The sequence below is a fragment of the Anomalospiza imberbis genome, chromosome 9 (assembly GCF_031753505.1).
Source record: "Anomalospiza imberbis isolate Cuckoo-Finch-1a 21T00152 chromosome 9, ASM3175350v1, whole genome shotgun sequence".
Classification (NCBI taxonomy): Eukaryota; Metazoa; Chordata; class Aves; order Passeriformes; family Viduidae; genus Anomalospiza; species Anomalospiza imberbis.
In genome coordinates this window covers 16,220,561-16,238,658 of record NC_089689.1, presented here as the reverse complement: position 1 = coordinate 16,238,658, position 18,098 = coordinate 16,220,561, and the positions used below count along the sequence as shown (strand labels likewise).

The following is an 18,098-nucleotide window of genomic DNA, read 5'->3' as shown; positions in this document are numbered from 1 at the left end:
CAAGTGCAGTGCAGGTTTGGATTGCATTAGCTGGCACAGTGGACAATAAATAAGGCCTAAGACTATAGACTAGGCAATGAAGTTAAAAAGAAATATTCAACACCTTCCTTGTTCCCTGCAAATCATCCCCCTCTTGCGCAAAATGAGGCAAAACTAATTAGTGATTTGTAAATAAGGATGCTACCTTAACACATAGCTGAGAGAAGCTAATTTAGGATTCTAGGGCCATCCTTGAAATTCCAAGTGCTTGATCTTGCAATCTAATTGACTTGTGTTTTTAAATACAAAGTTACAAACAAGTTATCATTTCTACAAAAATAACCAGATTATTAAGTTGATTGTTTGCAAAATAAGTATGAAATGTTTGAATTGCTTCTCTAGAGAGATGCTAAAGATTTTATTTGTAGTCTTTGATTCTGTGAGCATTTAGTGAGTTTCTCACAGGAATGCTGTATTTCTAAGGAGCATTTAAATTCCTCTGTAAATGTTACACTCGTCTACTGAACTTTAGCAAGAAACCTGCTCAAAGCTCATGCTTAGACTTCTGCATCTTTCCAAGCACACTCTTTCTTCATCAAGATCAGAAACATGCTCACCAAAATGGTGATGAAGAACAGCTGGACAATTCAGAATTTCCTAAGTGCAGTACCTAATGTACCTGTTCCATTTAAGAAGGACTCTGGACAGTCAAGAAAAAAATGATGGAAGTATTTTGCAGACTGAATAAACTGTCTCAAAATAAAACAAAGGAGTAAATCTATCAAAAGTTTTAATACGTATTTTTATTTAATGTATAGTCCTGAACAAAGGGGACTTACAGCAGGCTATTAAAGCTGATTTTTCTTTCAGAGCACAGCTGGTATAACACACTACATGCTTTTTTGTAACAGCACAGTAGGAATATTTCTGGATATGTAGATGGATTTGAAAATATAAAAACTCATGGTAAAATTTTGGATAACAGCTACAAGTTCCTCCGGTAGGTTGGATGAGATGAACTCAGATGTGTCAGAAACACCAAAGTATGAGATGCTGCATCTAACAGAAGGGAAGATAAGGTATCAGGAAAAATTTCTTTACTCCAGCCATTGTTAACCATCAGTCTGTCCAGGGAAGTGTTGAGTCACCACCCCTGGAGGTATTTAAAAGACATGTAAATGTGATATTTAGGGACATGCCTTAGTGGGAGACTTGGCAATGTTGGGTTTACTGTTGGATTCAATGATCTTTAAGGGTCTTTTCTGACACAAATTATTCTGTGATTCTATACATTGTGTTACAGATTTACCACGAAGAAAAATGGCGTGCCACGGAAAAAGTTTCTCTGTAGCTGTTTTGAAAATCTGTAGGATAAATATCAGCCTGTGTTTAAATTCTTCTGTGTAAGAATGTTTGGGATTGTTTTTAACATTTTGCATGAACTAAGACTAAAGGGGCTGGATAATGCAAATACTGATGTCCTTAATTTTATGTGGATTGATGAGTTGTACAATGTGTTCACTCTGCCACATTCAGGTCAAAGATGCACCACCTGAGTGTTTTACATGTAGCAGTCTTGGCAGACACCTTGCAAATGCCAGCAGACACAGCCTTACAGAAACAGGGGACTGCTTGAAGAAGAATCCAGCTGGGGCATTTGCTCAGCATCAGATGCGCAGACATGGCGCTGAGGGATGTGGTTCAGTGGGGACTCGGCAGGGTGAGCTTTACAGTTAGACTTAAAAACCGTAAGGGTCTTTTCCAACCCACATGATTCTATGATTCTATGTTGCCCTGGGATGTTGGACTGTTACCTTAGGACAGTCAAGCAGCTCTTTAATCATCCCTTCTGAGCTTCATCCGTACCTCGGGATGAACTAGAAAGTACTTCAATCCACTCACCCTAGAGAGACATATGTGTCTACTACAGCAAGTCACTCTTGCTGATGATGAGCTGTGGAGCTTGTGCTTGTTGCTTGTGATGTGAGCTTGACTGGATCAAGTCAGTAAATGTTGGGAAGGAATCACAGAATCATCAAATGGTTTGGGTTGGAAGAGATCTTAAAGATCATGTAATTCCAATCTCCTGCTATGGGCAGGGACACCTTTCACTAGACCAGGTTGCTCAGAGACCCATCCAACATGGCCTTCCAGGGCCATGAACACTTCCAGGGATGGGGCATCCACAGCTCCTCTAGGCAACAGGAGGGAATGTGCAACTGGCAGATCCTTACCCACTGAGGGTAAGAGGGGTTCCACTTGTATCACAGGCAAATTTTCCAGCCATGTCCTATTGACCAAATCCTATTGACACAATGTGCGTGTTCAAGACAGCATTCAAAATTACTATTATTCTCCATATTCACTGGAATTACTCACTTCTGGCTGAATCTGGACACTTAAACTGTATCACACAGGTACGCTTTCTGAATAAAGGATTAATAAACTAAGAGATTTTCAAACTACATTCAAAACTTTCCTGCATGATACACTATTCTGTTGTTACAATCTTCAGAAGATAATATCCACCTAGTCCAACAGCTGACAAAAAGCAATGAAATCGATCATGTCACAAGGATGTTTAGATAACTAGATAAGCAACTAGTAAGGAAATTTTAGTAAGGAGTTTCCCAGGTCTCCTGTCTACATTGGATATCAGGCTTTATCTAGAGTTAAAGAGGCAAGAATCCATTACAGAGAAAGTTCATGGCATAATTAGAAAACAATCAACACTTTTTATAAAGCTGATTTCTTCTTCACTTTAAACTGCTTCATTGACTTTAATTAAACTTGCCCTGGGTTATGAAGCTAGCAAGCTGCAAAAACATTTGAAAATTAAATAAAATAAAAGCATCTTTCTTGTCTGCAGGGTTTTTGCTTAGCTTTACCACACTTTGGACTTAGAGGATTTTTGAACTATTAGAAAAGCTGTATGTGACAATGTGACACTGCAAGACTGTTGGTTTTGCTCTTGAATTAAGATGACCTGCCACTCCACAGTAAGAATCAAAACATTAAATTGTTGAGATTATCTTCAACGCTCTGCATCACAGAATTCCTCTGCTGGTTTCTGAGAAATGGTGTGATTCTGTCACCACTTACATCAGCCCTACTCCCAGTTTTGTCTAAGGCCAAAGGAAAGGAATACTGCATATTTAGAATACAGGCAATTTTCATGCCAATAGCTCAGGCCAAGGTTAAAAGTACATGACACACACTTTGGAGGAATAAAGAGATGGTCTGTGTCCTGCCCCAGCTCATGAGAATATGACTGAAATTCCCAAGAATGAGAGTGAATGGAATAACTTATAAAATATAATCCTTGAGAGAAAAGAAGGTGGGAACAATCATATCAAATATACTCCAGCCTGGAGTCATCTAGTTTCAATAGATGTGACCCTCACTTTATTGGAATTCTAAATAAAAAAAATTCTGGTCAAAGATGGGCCTGGTAAAGAATTAGGAAAGCTCAGATCTGAATTAATTTTACAATTTGGTCTGCCTCTATTTTGAGTTGCTCTCTTTTTATCCTCTAAAGAACTTCCTAGAGAAAACTGAAAAGGGTTCCATACCTGAACTTTTTATCTCTAGAAAAAGCAAAAATATATTTTGGAAAAATTCCAAGTTTTGCTAAGAAAGCAGCAATTACTTGCAACTGCGTGCATGTCTTGGTGAAGAACCATAGAGTATTATAGAGTATTGTAGTTTAACCTGGGGTTCAAAATACTTTAATTCAATTTTTGAACAGCTTTTCTATTTCTTTTTTTCCCCAGACATACACAGATGTATGAAAAAACAGAATTTCTATGCATAAGAACGCTATTATCCTCTACTACTCTTAAGATATTACCTAGATAGCCTCACTAATCTCCAAAGAAAAATCTTCATAAAAGTCAGTGGTACGAGGATCAACCATATATATCTGTAAATTTAACATATATAAGTTGTGTACAACAGAATACCTAAAAAAATACATTAATTGCCATTTATTATATCTTGAATATGCACACAACATTGATGAAATGGGAAGAGTTTTCCAAACTGGTAAAGACAGGCAGTACAAGCAATCTATAATAAGATGCAACTCTACTTATGTCCACTCAAGCTGTTTAACACCACAACAGAATTAATCCATAGTTTATGGACATTCTCCTTCACCAGAGTCTTTGAGAACTTTCCATTAACTTCAATAGATGCCAAAACAGGCCCAAGAGCAGGAAATGAAGAAATATACTGTACCCAAATGAAATCACTGTGGGAATTTAGGTAGGCAGAATGTAATTATTCACACTTGAATCTGGATAGAGCACTAGGCTTATATCCCCATTCTGGCAAACATATGAGATATATAATAATCAAGAGGAGCAGGGCTGCTGGCTTTCCTCTCAGTCAAAAGAAAAGAATAAAGGAGGAGAATGATCAGTTCACTTGATGCTGAGTAAAAAGAAGGAGTGACATTTATTGCATCATCTGCAAGACTTGCCAAGAAACAAAATGCATTAAGTAAATAATCACATTTGAAAAACTAGAAATTTGGTTCTCTGCTGGAGCAAATTGAAATGCATGGTTTTCTTTCTTTTGTGTTTAGTCCTAGGGAAAAATCTTAGGAAATTAGTGTCTTTGCAAAATACTGATACTTATCATTTCTACATTCATCGATATAGGTGAGGACACCAAGAAGCACTGAGAGAAATAATGGATTCTCTTGCAAATGCACTGGATTGTAAAATAACAAAAAGTTCCAAATCTTGGAACAGAGCTGCATTACATTCTAGCAATGTGGATCCATTTCTAAGGTGTAACATGACAGCTTTTTAACTTTCTACAACAATATGAGACAGAAGAATACTATATTCAGTTGATACGCAGGGTGATTTATGGAGGCAGAATGTAATAATATAAATTGAGTTTCAGAAAGACACTGTGACTAATCTTACAAAAAATGCTACAGGATGTTTAATAATCCTGGTGGGTCAGAAGTTGTTCCTCAAAAAATTCTCTTAAGACTGATTGTTATTAAAGTATGTACTGCATTTGGTTCATTTTTCATTTAACTATGTAGTCTAAAACTGCTGTCAAGTGCAAATATTTGAGTTGTAATTGGATACCGATACAAATGGAATAGAGCCACCAAACCTCAATGAAAATTACAATCATAGAATACTTAAGGTAGTAAATGCCCTTTGAAGAGCCATAAGACAAGCATCTGTCCACATCTTTTGAGGTCTCCCTAGCGGTACCCATGGGTGTTTATTGTCCCATTAATCAAAGACAAAGGAGCAGGAATGAGGCAGCACACTACAGCTCCTTCTCTGCATTCACTGTGTAACCCTTCTCCACCGCCCTCCTTCAGCATTTAAGGCTGTGGTAATTATGGTGCTTATGAGTGGCAATTCTGAGAAGACTGAAGTGAGCAGAGAGAATGGGAAAACATAACGTATATAGCTGAGGGGCTTGATTCAAAAGCCTTAGAAATTAGCTGAAGTCTGTGTTTTACTTCCAGGGCCTCTGTGTTAGTCCTAGTGGAGAAGCAGAGCTGTTTTCACAGTAGTCTCTCCCTGTCTGCAGGGAGGCTGAGACTGCAAATGCTGGGAGCTCTGCTCTGAGCCAGCATGGTTACACAAGGAGAAGAGGAGGAAACAGACGCTGTTCCACGGGCCTGACGTACACCAACACCACAGCCCGCAGCACGGCCGCGGGCGGCAGCGTGGCGGCCCCATGGGCTGGCAGGGCCTGGCCCGGCGACCAGGGGGCCACAGGCACGGGCTGAGGCACAGGGCTGGGCAGGCAGGGCTGGGGCTGGGGCTGGGCTGGGCAGGCAGGGCTGGGCTGGGGCTGGGACTGGGGCTGGGCTGGGGCTGGGCTGGGGCTGGGGCTGGGGCTGGGCTGGGCTGGGGCTGGGACTGGGGCTGGGCTGGGGCTGGGGCTGGGCTGGGCTGGGGCTGGGACTGGGGCTGGGCTGGGGCTGGGCTGGGCTGGGCTGAGGCACAGGGCTGGGCCAGGGCTGGGCTGGGCTGGGCAGGCAGGGCTGGGCTGGGCTGGGGCCAGGGCTGGGGCTGGGGCTGGGGCTGGGGCTGGGGCTGGGCCCGGGGCTGGGCTGGACTGGGACTGGGCCCGGGGCTGGGCTGGGGTTGGAGCCCTGGGGCCGCTGAGGCCTGCTGGTGCCATCAGGGCCTCACCTCATAAAAAGAATATGAAAATAAAATTACTTCAAACAAATCTTACACTAGTTTTCTTTCATAGGGCTTCCTTTCTTTCCACTGTCTATTTCCCCCTCCATTTTCTTTATGATTTAAAATCTACTTAGCCATAGTTTTCAGCACTGCATGCAGCTCTTTTCAGTTCATCCTTGTTAATGAGAACAAATGAAAAAGTACGTTTGTGCATTTTCAGAGGCTATCCAAATGGGCTGAGATCCACTTACATGGATCCTTTCCTTGGCTACACAAAAAAACAATATTTCTGTAACTCTGGAAAATTTGCTCCACCTAAAAGTTTGGCTAACACTAGCATTTTCATCCCAGGTTTTGAGCTTCCTATAATGCCATAAAGTTTTTGTTAACCAGCCCACAAGTTCCTTAAAGAACATTTCTCAGACAGTACATAGCAAGATGTTTAATGTATGCAGTATGTCAGGTTTGGTCCCAATATCTCCCTTACACCTCCCAACCTTTTCCACCACACAATACACTATGTGGCAGAGACCACCCAGCAATTTTTTTTCACTGTATTTCATATTACCTCCTTGTTAAGTTTAGTTGTAGACTTCAACTCCATAAGGTAAAATATTCCTAGATAGTTAATAGCCTGTGGTTTTCAATCTATATTTAAACCCTGCCTTATCCACTGATTGTACAATATGTTCAGGGACATAAACTCCAACTTACCTCAGTTGATTTGGCATTCAGACACGCTTGCAAAATTTTCAGCTAGCATCTATAGATTTTTTATGTTCTAGGAGCTGAAATAAAAATACCATTTATACTGTGTGATACTTATTAGAGATGAATGAACAATGCATAGCAAATAACTTAGAAAACTATTGTTTACTAAATATCCATAAGCAGATCTCTTATGATGATTTTATGATTTCTTTGAATTTATTCAACATTCTCCAATTCTTACAGTTTTTATTCATTGCTTTTCAACTTAGATATTTCAAATGTTCAATAGTCATTAGCCAATCTATGTAGTATCGCTCTGATGAATATGTGTGAGTGGTGATTTTTAAAGTCTTTGCTAGCAAAATTTGAGTATATAACTCTGGTGATATTAACATTTGTCTTGGCTTTGACAAACATCTTTGCAGTGACTTCTGAGGTAGTTACAACCACACTTGCATGTACCAATGTACAGCAGAACTGGAAGCAGCATGGCACCATCGGCGCAGTGCTGTCCCTGATTAATTACCACCATCAAGATGGAGGATATATAAACTCCGGTTTATCAGTGTGGCTCTCTTGCTTTCAGAATCCATGCTAGAAACTTCCTGTGATCAGCCCCACTTCCTGCAGATGTATTATCCCTCCTAGAATTAGCTTGATTTGTGATGTACTCCTACACCCAGCTCTGTGGTAAAGGCCCCATGTTTTCTGCCTACCAATGTAACCTTCCATGTCAGCTCTTTTAGAGCTTTTCTCCTTCACAGACTTAAAGAAAGAAAGTCAGTATGAACATGAACTTTCTTACTCTTCTGGGACAAAATTTAAATACACATCACTCACAAGACAGGGGATGGTATTATACAAAAGTTACCTATATCTGTGAAACAGTTTTCTTAGGATTATCCTTCCTGTATTAGAGGGATCATTAAGTAATATGACCAGAAATAGGTTTGTTACTCAATTAAATTCATTTAAATAAGGAATACATTGTATATCATAATTTATTATGCACAGAGCTACCAGTACTAACAGAGATGAAAAAGAACCAGAAGACGGTTGTTAGTTGTTAATGCACTTAAGCATCAACAGGTGTGATCAACTGGAAAGAGGCAGGTGTTACCAATGCACTGGTGCTGTCATAGAAAAAGGATGTTCTGCAGAAGTCTTAAATGTAAACTTAAAATTGACAAGCTGTTGAAATCCTCTTTCAGCCACCACCTTACAAGTACTCCACATCTGAAATAAGGCTGGAAATGTGCCAGGAAAAAAGCCTAGTACTTAAATATGTGGGTACTAAAACATTTGAACTTAACTCTGACATCTGCACATTTAGGTTTTTATGTTCCATAAAGATGTCATCTTCAAGGGAGGCATCAAACCCTATTTCCGTCCCCTGTAAATACTCACTTGTAGACACTCGTTTGGAGTTTCAACTAAACACAACACCATCAGATAGCTGTCCAGCTAAACTACTTTATTTGTATCTCCATGATACAGTTCTTAGCAATGAAGATTCAAGATCATCTAAAAGACTAAAAATGAAATTTTTTAATTTTGGGACCATATAAGTTAATGAGAAAAAAATACTATGTGAATACTTCAACAGAAAAAAAAATAAAATGGGCAATCTAAACAAAAATTCTGGAACAGTGTGGTATTTTTTTACAATATTTAATCCAAATAGTTTCTAGTTGATGTTACATATGAAATCTAAAAAAATCTTCACTATTCTTTATGTTTTTCTGAATACACTTCATTGCTTTTGAAAGTAAGGGATTAATAACACTTGGGATGGGAAAGCTACGTAGATTGGCACAGAGTAAATCTTCCCTCAGCACAAAGCTGGTTTACTATACAGGGCTGTTTTATGATACTGGCTTGAGTCCTGAGCTACAGAAACCATTCTTTGCCAGCTCTTAGAAGTCACAGATAGAAAAGATTTGTAAGATTTCTTAATTCCAGAACACTGGTATCAACATCAATTCAGCCCATGTAGTAGTTATCATAGTTTTTCCAGTACACTGTCTACTCTGCACTGAGTTATAAGCCCATCTAATGATGAGAGCTTACTGTAGTTCTTAAATATCTACTCCTCTACCTAAATAGATTGCTCCTTAAAATTTTTTTCTTCATATTTTCAAATATTGCTCACATCATTGCTCCTAAATATATATTCTTTTAATAGTCCTGCACACTGATGGACAGTTATAGTTAACTGTCCCAAACAAAGAGGTAGTTTCATAAAACAAATCACACAGATTTACATATCTGACCTTTTCTGAATTCCAAATAAATTCTGCAAAGGAGAAAAGATAGTGCACTAACTCAATTTGCTCATGTGATAGAAAGACCAGAATGGTGCTCTCCAGGGAAAGCAGTATGCTAAAACCGAAGTACACTATGTGAAATTTGTCCTGGTGCAGTGTTGCAGCAGATAGGCCTGCTAGGCCCCTCTGGAGATTAGCTGCCTAAGGGCAGAGAAAATGCATAGTCATGCTGACTAGCAAAAGAACCCCTTTTCCCGCGCCTCAGACCCTCTGTTATCTTCCTGTAAGACAAGAGGTCAATTTGTACCCTGACCCACACCATTGGACCATTTCTCAAAACCCCTGTACCCTATAAAAACCCCTCAGTTTCCCTAGCTCGTTGGAAGTAAGCTGTCCCTGAACCCTTCACGGAAGATGAAATAAAGATCCTCCGGTGGAACCTCACACAGCGCTCCCCGTCTCTCTCTCCCTGCGTCTGCCCGAGGCACCCCAGCAAGCCTATGAGCTGAAATCACTTCTAAAAGAGCTGAACTTTGCTTAAGAGCTGCATATCACTATAACAGCTTGCTGGGGCTAGCCTGTGCCTGGGAGCTCTGCCAAAGGTGCTTGGGCAGGAGGGTGTGCAGATACCCTTCTCACCCCAGAACACCAAGGCAGCCGAACCAACTGAGCCTGACCGGGAGCAAAAACAATAGTGCAGAATGCCATGTAGTTTTGTCATGGTCAAATCCCATACGACTCCTGGTTAAGGGCTATGTCATTTCACTGGATACTGGCTTCTTCTTTACATGACATACATTTCACGCAGAATGTCAATTTAAAAAAAGAATGGCCCCCTCTGAAGATACACAATATGCCAACAAAATAATTTCCTGGTCTATTATGCAGGTTGGAACACTTTTCCATAAAACAGAACCATTTGTGTTGGGTTTTGTTTTCTTTGAACTCTGCCACTACTTTGTAGTTCCTCACAGCTATTCTCCTGATCAGATCTGCTGAGTGGCAAATGCTTCTTTAAATCCCCTTGTTGGTGAACACATTCTAAGAAGGCACCACCATTTTCTGTTTTGAAATAAATCACTCAACTTTTTACAATAAAATTAGTAAAAATGTCTAGTATAAAAAAATTCCATTAAAATCTACTGAGCAAAATACTTCTATAAAGAAGGAGATTTGAGTTTTTGAAGAAAGCAACTGCTGTCCAATGAGTAGCTTCACAGGAAATTTCAGAATTTGGTGCTATTTGTCTTTGGAATAAAAATCCCCAAATATATTAAAATCTTTCATGCAGCAAATTCTGAAAGAATTTTCAGTCTGTAAGACCAAAAAAGTTTCCTTTTATAATTTCCAAATGTCTTTACAGTGTGTGAAGAACTCTTAAACTCCTCATGTGCTGGTACTGACATGACTTCAGATCCCTGAGTACTTTTCATTACATAGTCTGGACAGAAGTGTGGCTAAGCTTCTGCACACCTTGGGAATTCCAAATGAACATCAGTGCTTCCAAGCCAGCTTGAGTGGTCTCTGTACTTGACTCTCTGTTGGTCCTAGGCACAGAGCAAGGACCCAGAAATTCTGGTGACCCAGCAGGTTCCACCAGACTGCCAGAGTGTCAGGAATGGGGAGGAAAGCAAGCTGCTTTGGTTGGTCATTGAAATTGAATCATTTGCTAATTTTTTTCATGCTTTGCATTTCAGAATTGTCTTTTAAATCCTCTTTTCTTACCTGCATAAAAGGCAGCATCTATGTGATGGTCATATAAAGGAAAAAGTATCAAAGTTCAGTGAGAACAGACAGGCTTTTAAAAAACTAATTTTTTCTTGGATGTGGAAATACATAGCTGGACTGAATCTTCTTGGGAACGGAAAGCTTGACTTCTTATTTGACTAACATTCTGGTATGAAGGAGTTAAAATAATAATGCACAAAATAATGACTTTGCAGATGTTGCATTTGCAGCAGCAAATCCAGGCCATGCCAGGAAGAACTAGAGTAACCTGGACTGTGTGCTTCAGGCTAATAATGTGCCACACACGACACAAAATCCTACACCTCTCATGAGAGTGTTATTTTGCCAGTGAAGTTTCTCTACCCAAAGAAGACCTGTGTCAGAACATTCTTAAACCTGTATGTGATTTTTAAAGCTCAATCCTCCACAATGCAGACACCAAACCCAGGACTACAGTACAGAAGTGTATTATAATGTATAAGAATGTACATTAGGAAATTACTCCCGGTCTGGCTGCCATACCGATATCAATGCAGCAAAAAGTGTATGGTAGAACAGAAGGTTTTGTGCTAGAGAACAGATAAGTGACATGGATTGAAATTATGGTAAATTTAAATTGATGGCCTAATTAGTATTATCTCTTTTTGTATTCTCTGTAAGAAATATTATCCAGGAGGAACTCATTTTGCATTAATGTTGATATAAAGTGTAATTCTGTAGCATTTTCATTGTAATCTGGCATTAATTAAAGCATCATTATTCCAAAGTGTTAATTAAATTATTATAGAAAGGGACATCTGACCCAGTTCAGAAAGAAAAAAAACAAGTATAGTGTATGAGACTTAAACTTTCAGAGGTTTGAAATGGTATGAGTTCCTACAACTCTAGGTTTGTGTAGCAGCACAAAACCAAGATAAAATATAGGCATGATATACGATTCATAAACCACAGTATGACATCAACATTTGCTTACTCACAATGGAGTCTTATGACACCATCAGAGTGTCAAAGACAGGCAAACATCACAAATCCGAAATGACCCATTTCTAATAGGGTAAATTAAATAAACTGTACATTGACTGTCATTAATTACTCTCAAGGAATTCAGGGAATTGAATAGGGTTACAAAAACAATCACAACCTCTGCAGGCTCTATTACATACCCTGCTGTTGGGCAATACCACTGCTATATAGCCACTGGGAGTGCCAGGGCAGTTAATCGGAATGAATTGCAAACAATCCTGCGCTCTTCAGTGTTGATTGTCTTGACCTTCTGCCTGTAGTCCTAAGGGGCTTCAGTGAAATCTCAAATCAGCATTTCAGTTGTTGTTCTTGTTACTATCAGCTGGGTGGTAGCTGTTTTCACATACAGGCAGGAGAAAACCCAATCCTCTACCAAAGGATGTACAGTCTGATCCAATGCCCAGGGAAAGCTACAGAAGTCTAATCCTGAGTTAGAGAATGGGCATTTAAGCACACACCTGAGAATTGCACAAGCAGACCTCTGAGGGAATGCCACTGGCAGCAAGTGGGGCTCTCTGCAAGTGGCCACACAAGCTCTGTGGAACTGGGGTCTCTGTGAATTATTAAACCTGATTAATGATTCAAGAAAACATTAGTCTAGAGCATGAAGCAAATCCTATGCAATGTGACACCAGAGCCAGAGTTGCACAAGATACTTCCAGAGTGTGACTTCCATAAGATTCAATGTCTACACTATTCAACAACTCTGTTTCAACAATTATCACTATCTTTTGTTACATTTGGGCTTGCAGTGAAAGATCTTTAAAATGTGAAAGTTAAATGAGGCTCTTATAAAGAAGTGGTTTGGGTGCAGTATATTAAAGAGAAACTTCAAAGGAGCTCAAGATACCTTTCAAGCTAAGGTACAAAAATTTAAACAAGAACAAAAGCTTCTCTTGTATTTTGAAGCATTAATTGTTCCACTTCTGTTGATGTAAAGTGAAAGGAGATGCTTTTAGTTAAAAGTACATAGTATCAACCAACATGGAATGTTCCAAAGTCTCATGGAATAATTTTAGCTTTGATATAATGGCACAGGTGGATCTCAAATTATAATGCTTTCTGTAGCATATGCAATAATTTTTGTTAGCTGAATCCATTAGACAAACATTAGTGCTTGAAGAGATTATTGGCATAAATCAGAGTTTCACCTTTTATATTTATGAGATATTTCATATTTATAAGGTATTTCATAACTTTGTGAGTGGTGTTTGTCACATAACTTTGTGAATGTTGTTTGATATTTTATAGCTTTGTGAATTAAGTTTTCTATAACATTATAGCCTGGTTTTCAAAGGATAAAATACACACCATTGAACTGTTTGCTCTTTCACCCATCTGTAAGTTCCCCTTCTTTAAGGAAGGGGCAAAACTGTAGAAACTGGAAGGACATAAAGTCTGCCATAAGTTTCATGAAAACTGGCAACTGGGTAGTAAAGAGACAAATTGGTGCTTCTATGGAAGAAAGGTTTCAACTGAGAATTTGAAAATTCTGTGGAGTATTGGCCTCTCAGGTGGCCAGTATGAGAGGAGTTCAGTGCCAACCACAATAAGTTAGCTTGCCCACTTGTAATTAGTCAAGGTTACTGTGGAGGGATTTATGAGATACATGAAGTAATTACAAGTCTCACGTGAAAGCACATCATGGAATACACTCAGAGAACAGTTTTGTGTACACTCAGAGCTGCTTTTGTGCAGAGGTACAGGTAATTTGGATACAACATGCAAAAAACATCACATGCATTTGTGCTGCTGTTCATGAACAACCCATTGTGGTACAATTTGAACACACCTGTAGACCAGCTCAGTAGAAAAAAAATACATTATATATATTGAGATGCCTGATTTTCTGCATTATCAATAAAATATATGCATTGATCAATAATCTATAATGCATTGAACCCTGATCCATATGACTGTGACAGTAAAAAAAAAATAAATTATTTTCAGCTTTGCATCATGACAAGAGTATTCATATTTAGGCCAGTGGAGATGCAGAACAATTAATATATAGGTTTTCTTATTGGTAGATGCTGGTTACTCTCACTAGGAAAAATGCATCCAATTTTCAAGAACATGATTTTTTACAGCTTTTGTAAACTTCAATTGGATTTCTATGCGCTAAGAATGTTTGAAAATAAGGCCCAGTATGCCTTCATCAAGACTCGTAACTAATGGTATAATACATATGGATACATACATTACTTGGACTGAATGCTGTGTTTCACCCCTACATTTTATGGGTTGTCAATCAGTGGAAGTTAGGAGCAATTGAGCCTAACAAATCCAGGAGAATCAGTTATAACTTTAAAAAACTCAATAAATATAAATAAATACAACTAAATTCCCAGCCTCTCCTCTTTCCAGCTAGAAAATACAGACCTAGTTCCTAGAACAGAGGTGTATAACAACATCAAAAGTTTGTTGCTGTGCAGAAGATCATTAACTTAGAACATTATCATAAACCCTACTGTCCTGTACGTTGTTTATTTTTACAGTGAGCACTGCTAAAAATGCAGGCTTTAGTACATATATATGACTAATTTTACTACTCAGCTTTTCCTACCAGATGTTTGAGTGGACAGTCAAAGCTCCAGAGATCCTAAAAGTTCATCTACATGTATGCAAAAAATTAATTAGAAAAGTATCTTATTACCATCACTTTTGATGATTCTTTAACAAAGTGACAGAGTATTTTCATTATTTGCTGTGTACTTATGGATAATAACAAATTAGATGTTGATCAATCAATATAATGATCCATTTGACCCATAACTAATAAGAGAAGATATGCAGAATTTCTAATAAAATTTAAATCCCAACAGAGTTTGAATTCATTACTTTTGAAATGTAAGGCAGACAGTTTGTTTCACTAACATGGATTTGAAGTTGCAGAGGGTAAATTATCAGTGAGGCCCTTGTTGCTTTCATGTGGCAATACAATTTTATTAGGAATTACAGAGAAAAATTAATAAGCACTTCAGAGCTCAGAGTCCTGAGGTACAGCACAGCTTAGACCTTGGCACAAACTTGGGAACATGTCCTGCTTGGAGCATGTATTCTTTCAGTTTAAATTTTATTAATGTTGTGGGCAAGGTTAAAAGCTCAGCCCATGTCACAGTGCCAACCTCTGAAAAACCTCCGAACCTGCCAAATGGTCTGAGTTTGTCAGCGTGCAGTGAGCATGTACCTTCTTTGGATATTCAGTGCTAATGAATGAGTTACTGGAAATGCACGTTCCAGTGCTGCACTTCTAGCATTCTAATACCATGATTTCCCTTCAGGAGGAATTAGGAATTGCCATGTTTCTCTGTATGGTGAACAAATGCAAGATCATCATGCAGCAGAGTCACAGTAAGCACAAGAATAATCTTCATTTCAGATCAAAGTCAGTGCATTGAATTTACTTCCCAAAAACTCACAACTGTAGCTCAGAGATGAAGCTCTTCTTTTCACTTCTTTCCAGTCTCATTTCTTTCCAACTTGGACTCACAAATCTTCTAGCTCCTACAATGAAACTTTGAGATTGAGCTGGTAATGTTACTGAAATGCTTGATTATCAGCCATGTTAATCCCAGCAGGGTATACCAGGTTTATCTTCTGTCATAGAACCGTGTAAAGCAATATATAGATCCTGGAGGTAAATTTAAATGAGTTATATTCTGGAGGGAATTCAGCCCTGGAAGTATACAGCCCCATGCTGCTGTAGCTATATTGCTTTCTACAGCACAGAGCAGTGTAGATGTGCCCATCCATTCCCTCTGTGACCATGATGATGTCATGATGTTCAGTGGAAGAAATGGAATTAGCTACAAGAATATATAGCAGGAAAAAAATAGAGGTTCTAGAAATAGAAGAGTACTCAAGACACAGCTACACTTAGTTTCAGGAGACTGAACAGCTCAAATTAGGTTTCCTTGTTTTGGTGTTTTTTTGCTCCCTCGCTTTGTTCTGTTGGGATCAGATGCCCAGCAGAGCATCTTCTAATTCCTTTCACCTTCTTAATTTCAAAGTGTCTCCTTGCAATCCTGGCCAAAGCTTCATCTTCTCATCAAGAAACTCCTGGTTCAGGAGCTCCTGGTTCAGGTTAGACAAAGTAAATATTCAAAAGCTATGAGCCATTGTCTCTTACCAAGATTTTCAAACTTGTGAACTGATGCTGTTCCTCAGATCTAAGGCCAGAACAGCTGATTTAACTCTGAAATAGCCTTTTAAAAGCCATAGAAGGATTACAGAGATATACATGCAACATTTATAAACATAACATAGACAACCTCCTAAGAAAACATCAAAAAGATCAGTTAACAGATCTGGCAAAATCAGGTAAGTTTGCTTAAGAAGCAAATCAGAAGATTGCTCAGGAAGATCTCCCTTTCAAAGGCATTTTTATACTTCTAAGCAAGAGAATTTGAATACTTCCACAAGGCGTAACCAGAACAGAACTGCAAACAAGCAATTATCTAAACCAAGACTGTTTATTCTGCTCAACTGAAAGCCAAGGATGAGTATGCAGGATTTAGTATTTTTTCCTCTATAGTAAATCCAATTTTGTTTTCTCCCTCAACATTCAATACTCTTGCAAATGTTCAGGAGTATAAAACCAGTCTTCTTCTTTGCTGGTTTTTATTTTGTCCTAATTCTGTTCCAAAAAAGGGCAGTCATTACTTTTGGTCCCTGTGAATTGTATGCTTAAGTGAGGTGATGGGAATACAAACACAAGCTGATGAATACGTGAGTATTACTGGTGTGGATGTGGGTGCAGAGGATGGCAAATGTACTGCAGAAGAGCAGCTGCCAGAGGTAAGCATACAAAATGTGGCTCCTACACAAAAGAATGAGATTTTCAGAGAATCTGGTGGAAAGCCTGACAAGTACATTTTGTTGCTGCTAAAAGAATTTATTTCTACTGAAACCTATAACTCCTGGGTTAATAAAGTGAACTTTGATGGGACTAGAGGGAAATATGGGCTTCCCAGGAAAGTTAGGACAAACTTAGATGCATTTCTAGAACACAGATTTATGGAAGTGATTGAAGCCGATAAGATCAAAACCCAAGTTAACACTTTACTTTGCTTTCCTATCACACGCTAAATAGATCTCTGCTACAGTTGGCCTGCTACCAATAAAACTAATGACGCCTGTAAACAATACATTTCACAGAATCATCAAGCTCATACAATTAGTATCCATGCATGTTGTTTTACTTTGAATTTTGAAGGATTTTACAGAACCTTATACTGCATTACAGCTAACTGACTATGAAAACAGCCAATGGCTTCTCAGGATTGACTGATAAATCACAAGGAAAAAAGAAAAATAGCAAGGAAGTCAAGGAAAAAAGACTCAGAGAGGATCTGAAGTAGCCTGATTAGTTTTGTATCTTGGTAAGGGTCTCCAGAATGAGTAAAAATGAAGGATCTTGAAGAGACTGCCTCTGCTACTAGTTGTAAAAAGTATGCACATGTCCACTATGCATTTAAAAAATAAAAAAGCTATAACTGGTGCATTCTTTATTCTTTTCCTTCCTGCTTACTAATGATGCAAAAAGTAAGCACGTCATGCTCTTCGTGAGGGATAGTCAGTACACTGCTGAAAACCCGAGCAAATGAAAACCACGAGTTTGGCAGAGCATGTTAGAAAACAGTCTTTTCCTGTTGGGAATGGGAGGCTTTGTGGATGCCTCCAATAACACACCCTTTTCTGCAGGCACCAAGAGCCAGCTAAATGGCTCTTCTCTCAACACATGTACAGAGGAGGCTACTGAAAAAAACTAAACACCTGCTAGGCAGGGATGTGGCAGGTATAAATCCACATCTGCATTTTGGTCATGTGATGGACAAATTTCCTTAGGTTCCTCAGGGAGAGTGATAAGAGCTGTAAGGAAATGAGCAGTGTACAGGAAGGATGAAGGAATTGTTTCGATGAAACAGATTCAACTCGTGGGCTGAAGGTCAAGCTAGAAAAGCAGGTCTAGGGCTAACATGGTCTCTTTTCCTCACAAATCGAGACTACAGGTTACCTTATGAAATACAGGCAGGAAGCCACATTTCCACTACCTCTCTATTTCTAATTTTAATGTTTAAATGCCCACTTCTAAGTGTTTTTGGTTTTGATTTTGTTTTTTGTTTGTTTTTGTTTTTGTTTTTGTTTTTGTTTTTGTTTTATAAACTTCATAGCTTCCCCAATTCTTTTTCTCCTTTATTTTACATAGGAAGTG

At 38.8% G+C, this 18,098-nt stretch overlaps 1 long non-coding RNA gene across 4 annotated transcripts in view; it reads right to left on the bottom strand.

The window, feature by feature from the left end:
- Window positions 1–18,098, bottom strand: part of LOC137479433 (uncharacterized) — a 513,525-nt gene that overhangs the window by 286,950 nt on the left and 208,477 nt on the right. For 3 of the 4 annotated variants that reach the window (XR_011002245.1, XR_011002244.1, XR_011002243.1), the window contains one exon: window positions 6,867–6,940. The exons of the other annotated variant lie outside the window; for it this stretch is intronic. This is a non-coding gene — a long non-coding RNA (uncharacterized lncRNA). The remainder of the gene's footprint in view (window positions 1–6,866; window positions 6,941–18,098) is intronic. 4 annotated transcript variants of the gene reach the window in all.